The 13,824-nt window shown below is 40.9% G+C and overlaps 1 protein-coding gene and 1 pseudogene across 9 annotated transcripts in view; one reads left to right on the forward strand and one right to left on the reverse strand.

Annotated features, from left to right (window-relative positions):
- Positions 1–13,824, forward strand: part of UBAC2 (UBA domain containing 2) — a 189,989-nt gene that overhangs the window by 15,798 nt on the left and 160,367 nt on the right. Inside the window, exon 1 of one of the 9 annotated variants that reach the window (XM_077973595.1) lies at positions 2,404–2,646. The gene's annotated coding sequence lies outside the window, so the exon portion shown is untranslated. 9 annotated transcript variants of the gene reach the window in all.
- Positions 1,825–2,592, reverse strand: LOC106994354 (histone H2A.Z pseudogene; annotated as a pseudogene).

Below are 13,824 nucleotides of genomic sequence, written 5' to 3' on the forward strand. Positions count from 1 at the left end.
CATTCGATGTTCTTCCAGCATCTCAGATATGAAAAAACATGAGTTTGAATGATTATAACTTTTTTTTTCAATTTTTTTTTTTTTTTTAATTTAAGATGGGGTTTCACCATGTGGGCCAGGCTGGTCTCGAACTCCTGACCTCAGGTGATCTGCCTTCCTTGGCCTCCCAAATTGCTAGGATTACAGGCACCAGCCACCACGCCCTGTCCATAACTTTTTTTTTTTTTTTTCTGAGACAGGGTCTTGCTTTGTTGTCCAGCCTGGAGTGCGATGGCATGATCTCAGCTCACTGCAACTGCCGCCTCCCGGGTTCAAGTGATTCTCCTGCCTCAGCCTCCTGAGTAGTTGGGATTACAGGCACCTGCCATCATGCCGTGCTAATTTTTGTATTTTTGTAGAGACAGGGTTTTACCATGTTGACCAGGCTGGTCTTGAACTCCTGACCTCAGGTGATCCGCCTGACTCGGCCCCCCAAAGTGCTGGGATTACAGGCATGAGTCACTGCACCTGGTCAATTGTAACATTTTATCGTACTAAAATAAGTTTTTTTGCAGTATTTTCTCACTTAGAAACACTTAGAACATCTTTGTAACTAAGTTATTGATTGCATCTTTAACTTCATTTTAAGGAAATAATCATAAATGTTGAATTATAGAGTCAAAGGATAAGAATATTTTATTTTATTGTAGACAGAGTCTTGCTTTGTCGTCCAGGCTGGAGTGTAGTGGCATGATCTCAGCTCACTGCAAGCTCTGCCTCTCAGGTTCAAGCGATTCTCCTGTCTCAGCCTTCTAGTAGCTGGGATTACAGGTGTGCACCACCACACCTGGCTAATTTTTGTATTTTTACTAGAGATGGGGTTTCACCGTGTGTTGGCCTTGAAGTCTCAACCTCAAGTGATCTGCCTGCCTCATCCTCTCAAAGTGCTGGGATTACAGGTGTGAGCCACTGCCCCTGGCCTGATTGTGTATTTATTGTAGAGCCAGGGTTAGAACCTAGGTCAGAAAACCTGCCCTGTTGTTTCTTGAATCTTGCATGATTTTTTGCCTTGGCATCTTTGTTTGTTTGTTTGTTTGTTTGTTTTTTCCTGGAATCCCTCCTGGAGTACATTTTTTTCATGTAAGGACACAGGTAGTGAACTTCTGAATCTTGCTTGGCCATTCTTGTGCGGTCCTGAATGACTGGATTCTTAATTACCTAGTGTGGGTTTCCTCTTTGTTTGTGGGTGCAGCCTTTTCCAGCAAGAGGCTCAAACTTCAAATGGCAGGGCTGACTCTAGGTTCTGTTTTAGTATGCAAGGCATATGAGTAGGCTGGTTTGTATATAGGGTGCAGAGGTGGGGAGTAGGTAGTGGTGGGGGGAGGCAGGAATGTGAGAACCCCCTGCAGTCGTCAAAGCGGAGCTCAGCGCTTTCTGTGGCTTCTACTCCTGAGTGAAGCTGCCCTTCTTATTACCCTCCTTTTCCATTCCCCGTCACCTGTGCTGTGATCTGGTTTGGAAGTTTGAAGTTACCCCAAGCTCTCTTCTATTTTTTTGCAGACCTCCAACCCCCTTAACGTTCTCCTTAAGCAGATTGCCCCCCACCCCACCCTTTTTGGAGAATTTCTAGGATTTTATTTTGGGGGAATAAATAAACTTCTTTTCCAACCTGGAATGGTGGGGGAAAGGCTGTTTGTAGACAGTGGGTTTGGGGACGGGTTTGAGGCCCCAGTGTCATGCTTGCTCGGTGGCATTTGCACCACTGGAGATGATTTTAGACAGGGTGTGGGCCCAACAGTAAACACCATTGAAATAAAAGTCAAGTCATGACTCCCTTTTCAGTTCTTTTTTTTTTTTTTTTTTGAGATATGATTTTTATTGAGCTTATCCACCACAGTGGAAATAATGTCTGTACAAAACCAAATGTTTGTTACTATAACTTCTGCATCACAATTAAAATCCAAATAGTTTTAAAAACAGTCCACTCAATCAAAACCCACTACTTCAGAATCAATAGCTTCTTTGAAGCCACACATTAAATATGGTTAAGACTCAAATGCAGAAATTTGGTTGGTTGGAAAGCTAATTAAACTTCCAGCTTGCTCAAATAGAATCACAAAAAGACAAAATTGTGTTTTTCACAGAAATACAGTCCACTGGAATCACCAACACTGGACAGCTGTTCTAGTATTTAAGAGTCCTGAGATAACACGGAATCCAGGCATCCATTAGTCTTCTGTTGTCCTTTCTTCCCAATCAGAGATTTGTGGATGTGTGGAATGACACCACCACCAGCAATTGTACCCTTGATGAGAGAATCCAATTCTTCATCTGCACGAATAGCAAGTTGCAAGTGACGAGGGGTAATATACACTTTACCTTTAAGTCTTTTGATGCATTTCCTGCCAGTTCAAGTCCCTCTGCGGTGAGGTACTTCAGGATGGCTGTGCTGTACACAGCGGCAGTCGTGCCCACACGTCTGTGACTGGTCGTCCTAGATTTCAGGTGTCGATGAATATGGCCGACTGGGAACTGCAAGCTGGCTCTCTGCGAGCAGGAAACCGCCTTTGTCTTGGCGGTTCCAAAGTCCTTCCCAGCCTTACTGCCAGCCATTTCGAATTCTGCTGAAGCTCAAGCAAGGCAGAGAAAGGGCTAATCAGACCCACGGTGAGATCCCACCGCCTACCCCTTCGTTGCACCGTGATTCAAACTGCCCTTTTCAGTTCTTACTATTCCTGATTGGATCAAATAGAAAATCTTGGTTTGGTGCTAGTCTGAAAGACCTCTCTAATAATGGCTATTTTCCCATTGTAACAAAAAGAGCAGGAGGTAATATTAGACTTTAATAACTTTGTTTTGTTACAGGCTGGTGCAAAAGTAATTGCGGTTTTTGCCATTAAAAGTAAAATGGCAATTACTTTTGTACCAACCTGTATTTGTGTGTGTGTGTATGTGTTTGCGTGTTTGCGACACAGTCTCACTCTGACACCCCAGATGGAGTGCAGTGGTGCAATCTTGGCTCACTGCAACCTCTGCCTCCCTGGTTCAAGGATTCTGATGCCTCAGCCTCCCAAGTAGTAGCTGGCATTATAGGTGCCCACCACCACACCTGGTTAATTTTTGTATTTTTAGTAGAGACAGGTTTTCACCATGTTGGCCAGGCTGGTCTCGAACTCCTGACCTCAGGTGATCCGCCCACCTTGGCCTCCCAAAGTGCTGGGATTACAGGTGTGAGTCACCGTGCCTGGCCTAGTGTGTTTATTTTTATAGTTACCACCTACTAATGAGAAAGCGACACTTGTTTTCCATTTACTGTAGTGATACCAAATTTCCTTTAAAATATTTATGTAAATCACAGTAAGGTGATTTAAAGAAAAATATTAAATAACAGGATCAGGGCAGGCAGAAACTGTGGTGCTGTAGTGGTAATGCCTGCAGTTTGAGAAATGCCCTCAGTTCTCCTGAGGATTGCTTGTATTCTTCCCCAGGTCTTGGTAATTGTTGATTCTTTCTCTGGACTCAGTTGAAAGGACACATTTCTCTGGTATTTTGAGGGTTCTTTTATTTTGAAACAACTTTGGAATGGTGGGAACGTGGACAGGTGTCCTGTCTGCTGTCTTAGACTGGAATTTTACCTGGCGGTCTTCTTGGTTTCATTGTTTTTGCTGGACTGTTTTCCTCTTTCCTTTTTCTTTTCTTTTTTTTTTTTCTTTCTTTTGAGACGAAGTCTTGCTCTTGTCCCCCAGGCTGGAGTGCAATGGCGCGATCTTGGCTCACTGCAACCTCTGTCTCCCGGGTTCAAGTGATTCTCATGCCTCGGCCTCCTTAGTAGCTGGGATTACAGGTGCCTGCCACCACGCCCGGCTAATTTTTGTAGAGACGGCATTTCACCATGTTGGCCAGGCTGGTCTCGAACTCCTGACCTCAGGTGATCTGCCCGCCTCAGCCTCCCAAAGTGTTGGGATTACAGGCGTGAGCCACCGCACCCAGCCTCTTTCCTCTTTTTCGAATTAATTTTAGTGTTTGGGGTTTCAATGGGGCTTGTTCCCCGCTTCAGCTAGGCCGTTGCTCAGTATCAGTCCCCCCACCCATTAGGTGCTGAAGGGCCACTCAGAAGCCCAAACTTGCAAGGATTTTTCTGCTCGGATCTCTTACGCTTTTCTCCCAGGGAGAGGTCCCGTGGCTCATCAAAGCTTTAAAACAAGACTTGGGTTCCTCCGCCGTGCAGGCGTGTGTTCTGCTTGCCCTTTCTCCAACCCAGACTCACGTAGGCTACGCTGAAACTGCGGGGGCAGACCCTCTTGTGTGGCCTGGGGACGTTCCAGCGCCATCTTTGTAGCTCGGGCATCCTTGCTTGTCACCCTGTTTGGTTGACTCCGACTCCTTGGGTCCTTGAACACAGGGAGGCACCCCGGCTTGGGGCCAGCTGTTACCGCACACGCCCCGGCATGCGGCCCTCTGGTGTCTCAGCTGCCCTGACGGATGCCCACCCGGCGGTGCTTCTCCAGGCCCCAGGCGTTTCCTTTGGTCTCTGTAGAGGTTGTGGGGGGCGGGTTGGAGAGGAGAGTTACTTGCCAGCACTTTAAAATTGGCTTATTTCAGACCTAAGTTCAGGTGTCTGTGATGTCCTGAGGCGGATGATCTGGCAGCCTCAGTGCGAGTTGTTATGTGGCAGCATCCGCCCAGCTCTCGCCCACCTTCTTGCCATCGACTCCCCCATTTCACTGTCTGCCTGGCCTCTGTAGGCACTTGAATTTACAACACATTTTCTTGCCACTAACCACACATTTCCCCCCTTGAGAAGTATTATTTCTTCTTTCTTACAGTTTATCACATGGTCCAGAACTTTCTGTAAGCTTCCTGATTTACTTTTTAAGAGTTATTCCAACTGTTAACTGATTTATCCCATATTTGTGTGTTACAGTCATAATTTTTTAAACTTCTATTGGCTTTTAAAATTATTTCATTTTATTTCTTGTCTAATTAGTACTTTTAGTAATTGCTGCTTTTTACATTTAATGAAAGTATTAATGTCTGTATAAAATCTCCCTAAGAAGTATAAACCCAACTGGTGGCCACCACAGCGGTGGGACCAAAATGAACATTTAGGTGCCCAGTGCCTTTGCTGACTTGCAGATTTGATACACTTTTCTCTGGCATGCAGGCCTCTGTGTTTGGTGCTGTTTTAGGACTTCCTTTTAAAATTTTGCAGCTCACTCTTTCCTCCCCTTTAATTCACATTGTTTAAGTATTTTAGATGTGGAGCACATTTTTTGTATATAGAGGGTAAGTTCTTCTCTTTCCTGACCTTTTTTTTTTTTTTCCTGGAAACTTCTTAGCACTTTCTCTGGCTTATTTTCCAGATAAACTGTATAACTATTGCTTTGATAACAAGTGTTTATTGACTGCCGGCCTGAGCCAGGCACTCTGCCCAGTTGTTTGGGGACCTGCATGAGGAGTGGTCAGTGTAGCAGGTGTCCAGTGTCATTGAATTTTCCCCAATGCATTAGGGACAGGAGCTGATTGATGGCTTCCAGTGTTTTACTTCTAAACACTGTAGGGAAATGGGTGTAACAAAAAAAAAACCTGGAACATTTTGATCCCTGGGCAGTCTTTGTTGAGATGATCACCAGGAGGCACTCATTCCTCCCTAATGTGGTCACTGAATCTAAGTTTCATTAAGTTTTCTTCTAGGAAGTCCAGAGACTTGAGGAATAAATCATAGTGGAAGTGGAACATGTCTCTTGCAAGGCGTGGGTTTACTGTGCTTTTGTGGATTTCTGCCCTTAGTTTTGGTTTAGCTCCTTTCTGATGAAAAACTTTATAAGAAAATTACTTTATGAGACATCAAGTCACCCCATACTTGTGAGAACCCTGAAAAATTTGCCAAATAGTTAAGTAGTCAGACATAGGAAAACCAATGTTGTGGTAGGATATGGCGGCCCCTCCTCTCAAGGGTGCGAACCCTACAGGGCTTTTTGATGTCTGTATTTTTACATGCGTGACTTGTGGAGGCAGGCAGTTTCTGGGTTGCTCCCCTACCTGTCTGTCTTCAGCTAGAATGCTTCTGTAACAGCCCACAGGACAAAACTTTGCAAGGCCTGTGGTTAGTGTCTCCAGTAACCAAAAGATACATATTTTATTCAGGTAAAATTTGCCGTTTTAACCGTTTAAAAATGTTCACTTATTGACTTCCACTACATTTACATTGTTGTACAATTAACACCAACCACAATTTAATTGCAGAACATTTTATCACGCCAGAAAGAAACAGAGTACCCATTAAGCCAAGCTTGTCACCCTGCAGCCCATGGGCCATATGTGGCCCACGACAGCTTTGAATGCAGCCCAACACAAATTTGTGAACTTTCTTAAAACATTCTGAGATTTTATCAATTTTTTAAAGCTTATCAACTATTGTTAGTGTTAGTGTACTTTATGTGTGGCCCTAGATAATTCTTCTTTTCCAGTGTGGCCCAGGGAAGCCAAAAGATTAGACATCCCTGTATAAAGCAGTCATGCCCCACTACCTTCTCCCAACTGCCCCTGACAAACACTAATCTGCTTTCAGTCCGTATGGATTTTAAAATTCTGGACATTTCATATAAGTGGAATCATACAGTATGTAACTTTGTGTGACTGGCTTTTTTTCACTTAGCATATTGTTTTTGAGGTTCATCCATGTTGTAGCATGTGTCAAGATCCATTCCTTTTATGGCTGAATAATATTCTATTGTATGGATATACATTTTGTTCATTTGTTGATGGACATTGGTTTGTATCCACTTTTTGTCTTACCATGATAATGCTACTATGAACATTTGTATGTAGGTTTTTGTGGAAAAACACTGTGTTTTCAGTTTTCTTGGGTATATGCCTCAGAGTGTAATTGCTAGGTCATGTCATAATTCTATGCTTGACTTTTTGAGGAACCAAAAAGATATATCTTAAGTATTAAAATAGTAATCATATAAAGTTATTGTACTTCCTTCTTATATATTAAAAAGAAATGGTTTCTTTATAGTCAGGCAGAACCAAGTTCAAATCCCGGCCCCTCTACTAACTAACCGTAACCTTTAGTGGGTTATTTACCCATTCTTAGTTTATTTCTTCACCTACAGAATGCTGATAATTAATTCCTGCTCTTTAGGGCTATTATAATCACTGAGATGGTATTACATGTAAAGTGCTTTTATTAGCACAGTGCCTGGCATAAAATACTCCACATATACTGTAATATTTATTTTAGGATAATACATAGTCACCCAAGCCTGATTAGTATTTATTGCCTCAAAGAAATGACTGTGTACTTTGGTCAAACCAAAAAGAAATCAGACCCGAAAGGAAATCTTAAACTTTGTATTTTTATATTATCTTTGCCAGAGAGGTATTTTGCATTTTTACTTTTAGGTTAATGCATTGTCTGTTATTCTCAAAATTTGTAGCATCCCTATTTTCAAAGGTGGAAGGATCTCCTGCAGAGAAGTGACTTTTTCTTAACCTTCTGTTTGATCTCTGCTTGGGTTCTGTATGTGTGAACCACTTCCTGGCTCTGCTCATAGAGAGGCCGAAGATTGCTAGTGACTTGCCCCATCTCAATGTGTAAGGATTCACCATATGGATCTTTTTCTTGAATTAGTAACTAGTTACAAATTATTTTTTCTAATTGTCAAAATAGATTTTTTTTTTGTAAAAAATTAAGATCTCCATGAACAGGCCAGAGATTATCACTGTTAATATTTTCGTAGATGCTTCTAAAAAAAGTATTGATATATTATTTTTGTATAGTAATACCCCTAGAACATTTTGCACTTACTATTTAGGAACATCTTTCCAAGGTGTGAAATATTTTTCTACAACCTGTTTCTTAATGTTGAATATTATTCCATTTTTATGGATAGAACATAATTTACCCATTTCCCAATTGGATATTCATATTGTTTCTAGTCTTTTCACTATTATAAACAGTGCTGCGATGAACATTTTTGTAGCAAAATCTTTGTGCTCATTTATGATAATTACTTTGGGCTAAATTTCTAGAAATGGATTTCTTGGATCTGTGTTGCAACCTCCACCGACTGCAGTCTTTATATTTCGTTCACAATTACATTTACTTTTGTTACACAGGGCACCACTTTGATTTCTGTTAGTGCCGTTTGTGATTGTGTATGTCTTTTACTTGAAATCCACTGTAAAGGTGAACATTTCTTTGAACCGTGGCACTATATGGCAATGCAGTGTAGTCAGTTGTGCTTGCGGTCCGGATTATCAGAGCTTGAATTCTGGTTCTGCTGCTCACTAGCCTCTTCTTGCGCACTGTTTCAGTGTACTCTGCCTCACCTTTTATTCTGTTTCTACAGAGTCCCATTTGGTGTGTAAGCTGGTTTGTTGTTCTTATTTCTCTGTTCCTCCTGTGGAGCTTCTTTCCTGTGGCCACCCTAGACCATTGAGGATGGAAGCTGATGGATAAAAATGCTGCCCTGTTCCACCTGTGATGGTAGTTGAGACACATTCACCAGGCTTCTTAGAAAGTCCTGCAGATTCCAGCATCTGTCAGAAACATCTGTCACTCATGGCGATCGCCTACTTGACAGTGCCCTTCTTTGGACTCTTCCTCTGTTTCCCTCCCTGTGTCCTTCACCACTGCTCCCTGGGATCATATCCTAAAATAAAGTACCTGCCTGTAAGCCTTTGCCTCACCTTTTACTCTCAGGGGAACCCCGGCTAAGACATTTTGTTGTCATGGATAGGTAATATAATCTCCGAGTCACAGTTTTGTCTTCTGTATAAATCTGAGAAGAGTAACGTCTACCTCATAGGGTTATTTTGAGGATTAAACCATGTAATTCATTCATTCACCACATAGTTACTGAAAGGCAACTGTGTGCTAAGTGGTGGCATTCTGGCTATGGGGATATGGGCAGTGAGCAAGACAGCTAGGACCCTATCTTCATAGAGTTTACCTTCTGATGAAGGAGACAGACAAAGAAGCAAACAAAGAATTTCAAGTAGTAAAGAATGCCACAGAGTAAATTAACCAGGATGACGCACTCAAAAGCAAAAAATCACGATTGAAGTCCACTCTGGGGAGGTGCTGTTTGAAATGAGGACTGAATGATGAGGATAAGCTGGACATGGGAAGAACATTTTGGGTAGAGAGAGTAACAGGCACATAGGCCCTGTAGTGGAGTGGCAGGAGCAAAGTAGCACACGTAAAGTGTCATGCTAATGCCTCCACTTCCTAAGGGCTTAATAAATGTTGGTTGGTATTAGTAGTTACTAGTTGGTTATATTAGTAATTAATAGTAGAGGTTAGATCAAAGGGATAGCCCATTGTTAACAAATAGCAGTAAGTGGTCAGTTTAGCCTTATGAGTTGATGACAAATTGGTTTCATAGAATAAGCAGTAATTGGGCAGGATGAGAATGGTTTCATAGTATACTTTAACTTGTTGATATGGTAAATTACATTGATTTGTTTCGCATTCCCAGGATAAGCTTTATTTGGTCATGATGTATTGTTTTTATATAATGCTAGGTTTGATTTACTGATGTTTTGTTGAGAATTTTGCATCTGTTAATATGTTAATAAAGTATATTTGTCTAATTTTTGCCTTTTAATATCTTTACCTGGTTTTGCTAACAGTGTATCATTGCTTCATAATGTGAGTTGGAAAGCGTTCCCTATTTTTCTGTGTTGTAAAAGAGTTTGTGTAGAATTGGTATTTAAATGCTTGGTAGAATTCTCCCCTGAAGCCATCAGGCTTGGAGTTTTCTTTGTTGGAAGTCTTTTAACTATAAATTCAATTTCATAATATCTATAGGACTGTTTAAATTATCTATTTCTTCTTGAATGAGCTTTGGTAGATTGTGTCTTCCAAGGAGTTTGCCTGTTTCATCTAAGTTGTTAAATTTATGGGTATAAAGTATTTCGTAACATTCCCTTTCAAAAAAAATGTAGTTGTGATAAATTTTAGTAGTGATAAGAAATGCATAATATAAAACTTACTATTTTAACTATTTTTAAGTCACAGTTCAGTGACATTAAGTACATTCACGTTGTTGTGCAACTTCTTACTGTCCTTATAATGTCTCTGGGATCAGTAGTGATGCCCCCTCTTTATTCCTGGTATTGATAATTGTGTCTTCACTCTTTTTGTCCTGATCATTTCTGCTGGAAGTGTATCAGTTTTATTGATCTCAGATAACCAGCTTTGAGTTTCATTGATTTGTCTCTATTATAGTTTGATTTTTCCATTTCATTGATTTCTACTCTTAATTATTTTTTTACATCTGCTTGCTTAGATTTTAATTTGCTCTTTTTTTTTTTTTTAAAGATTGTAACCTATACCATTATTTGAGACCTTTTTTCTTCCTAATATAAGCATTTTTATGCTACACTTTCCTCTCTAAGCATTGCTTTAGCTACAGTCCACAAATTTTGCTTGGTTGTGCTTCAGTTTTTAATTCTGTTTTAAATATAGTCTAATTTCCTTTGTGACTTTCTCTTTGACCCAGATATTGTTTAGAAATGTGTTGTTGAGTTTTCACATATTTGGGGGATTGTCCATCTTTCTGTTGTTGGTTTCTAATTTTTTTTTTGTGGCCAAGGAACATGCTTTGTATGATTTTAATTCCTTTAAATTTTTTGAGGAATCTTTTATGCCCAGAATATAGTCTATTTTGGTGAATGCTCCATCTGCACTTGAACAAATGTGTAACTTGCTGTTGTTGGGTGGAGTGTTCTATGAATGTCAATCAGGCCAAGTTGGTTGATAATGTTTTTCAGGTCTTGTATATCCTTACTGATTTTACTAGTCAGCTTGGGCTGCCGTAACAAAATACCACAGACTGGGTGGCTTAAAGAACAGAAATTAATTTTCTCACAGACTCAGAAGCTAGAAGTCCAAGCTTAGGGTCTTGGCAAGTTTGGTTTCTCCTGGGGCCTTGCAGGAGCCTGCTGCCTTCTAGCTGTGTCATCACATGGTCTTCCCTTTGTGTGTGGGAGCATCCCTGGGTCTCTCCTTTTTCTTATAAAGACATGTCACATTGAATTAGGGCTCAATCTATCCTTATGACCTCACTTAACCTTAATTCCCTCTTTAAAGGGCCTCTCTCCAAACACAGTCAACATAGAGCTTCAACATACCAATTTGAGGGGGTCACGTTCAGTCCATAACAGTGATTTTCTGTTTACTTGTACTATCCATTACTGTGAGAAGAGTGCTGAATTCTCCAATTATATTTGTGGATTTATCTATGTCTCATTTCAGTTCTATTAATTTTTGCTTCATTGAAGTCCTTTCTCAGCTCTCAGATTCTATGATTCTCTGTGTACCCCCCACCCAATGTTTTAATTATGCAAAATTTCAAACATGCCACAAAGTAGAAAGAGTGGTACACTGAACACCCATATACCCATCACCTAGATTCTACAATTAACAGTTTAGTATGTTTGCTTTAGCAAATATCAATCCCTCTATTTATTTGATCAGTACCATATTATTTTTTTAAATGCATTTCAAAGTAGATTATAGTCACATTTTCTCTAAACACTTAAATGTGCATTGCTATTAACCAGAGTTTAAGAATTATTTAAAGGTTTTTTTTGAGTTAAAATTTTTACGTAAAGTACAAATCTTGAGTTGATGAGTGAATCTTATTGTGTATAATGATACTGTATACTTATCCTGTGATGTGCAAGTTTTTGGATATTTGTGTATTATTGCTTTCCACATAGGTTTTTGAGATCTGACTTCTGCTCATCTTGAGAGGAATACTTAATGGTAATTATCAGATCTGTATTTTTAGGGGTTTGTTTGGTCCTGGACAGAATTAAAATGGTTGTGTAAACAGGGTCAGTTATTAGTTCAGTAAGTATTTGCTTATATTTAGTTTTAATTTTTAATTGTGCTAAAATGTACATAATATAAAATGTACAATCCTAACTATTTTTGTGTCTAGTACAGTAGTATTAAGTACGTTCATATTGTGCAACCGATGTCTGTAACTCTTCTCATCTTGCAGAACTGAAACTCTGTACCCATTAAACAACTTCCCATTTCCCCCTTCCTCCCCTCCGCTGTACCCTTCCTCTGGCAACCACTTTTCTACTTTCTGCCTCTGTGAATTTTACTACTCTAGGTACTGCAAATAAGTGGAATCATATAATATTTATCTTTTTGTGACTGGCTTATTTCATACAGCATAATGTCCTCAAGGTTCATGCATGTTGTTGCATGTGCCAGTTTCCTTCCTTTTTAAGACTGAATTGATCACCCTCATATGTGTGTGCCACATTTTGTTTACCTGTTTATCCATTCATCTGCCAGTGGACACTTGGGTTGCTCCCGCCAGTATTTGAGCACCTGCTTCACATCACTCCCCTTTTGTTTAACAAACACTCTTGACTGCCTTTACGTGCCAGGTCCTGTTAGAGGCATGAGGGATGCTGCAACAGGGAATGTACCAGACAAAGCTGCTGCCCTAAATAAGCTTGTGTTCTAGTGGAGACTGAAGGTGGGGGAATGGACAATAGACCAAGCAATATATTTCCTTGATTCTAAAATGCATTTGTTCCCACATTTTAATGATTCTAAAGTTGGAACGCGCCTTATAATTGATGATGTCTTAGAATTATATTTGGCAGCGTTTATTTTTTAGTGGCCATAAAAATAATGGTGTAATAGTTTGAATCATAGAGTTGATGAATCACTATTAAATCCACTGTTAAGTGCTATGAAAAAAGCGGGACAAAGGATAAGGTGGTGACATTTGAGCAGAGCATGTGTTTTAAATGATGTTTAAATGATGTGTTTAAATGATGTGGTTTCATAGCAGGACGTCATCCCTGAAGGAGGCAGTGTGTTGATTCACATTTGGCACAAGCTCTGACCCCAGTGTGAGCGGGTAGCACTTTGCAGGCTGGTTATTTTGAGTGGCACTGGTAGAGAGGAGAGAGACCTGGCAGGTGAAGGCTTGGGGGAGCATTTTGCTAGATGGGCCCGGATCTTGTAGGTGGGAAAGACAGCACGTCCGGAACTTAGTCAGAGCCATCTCAGCAACTGCCAGCAGTTCTTCCAGTGGCCCAGAACAAAACTTAGTTTTATTCCTGACTTCTCTATCTGCCCATACACTCAGTCAGTCAGCATATCCTGTCTGCAGCACCTTCACAACATATCCCAGTTCCGACCCCCCTCTTCATCTCCACCTCCACCCTGCTGGTTTGAACATCCTCCTTTCTTCCTTGGATTCCCTAACAGCCTCCTAACTGGTCTCCTATCTTCCACCCTTTCCTTGCTGTAATTTCTTCTCAATTTAACAACCGAAGTGATCATTTAAAACCTTTTCCAATCAGGTTACTCCTCTACTGAGACCTCCCCAAAGCACCCTGCACATCCAGAGGAAAGGTTTTAAAGTCCTCATAATAGACTGTAGGGCTCTGGACTATTTTCTCCCATCACCACTTCTTTGACCTTAGCTCCCTCCCTGTCTGCCTCATGCTCACTCTGCTTTTGCCGGTTGGCAGCCTTATCATCTCTTAATCATGTTGAGCATGTTTTCATCTCAAAGCATTTGTGCTTGCTTTTTTTTTCCACCAGGATCACCCTTCCCTCAGGTATCTGCAAGGCCTATATCTTCAGGTCTCTGCTCAGATCCACATTACAAGAAGGTCTTCCCTAACCAGGTTGGATAGACGGCACCCCTCCTTCCCCACCAGCAGTGGGCCAAGTTATGCTGCAGTAGCAGACAACTCTGAAATATCAGGAACCCGAGACAACAAGGCTCACATCTCACTGCTGTTCCATCTCCATTGCGAGTTACCTGGGAGGGGTCCACTCTACAC

This window comes from Macaca mulatta, chromosome 17 (genome assembly GCF_049350105.2).
Source record: "Macaca mulatta isolate MMU2019108-1 chromosome 17, T2T-MMU8v2.0, whole genome shotgun sequence".
Taxonomy (NCBI): domain Eukaryota; kingdom Metazoa; phylum Chordata; class Mammalia; order Primates; family Cercopithecidae; genus Macaca; species Macaca mulatta.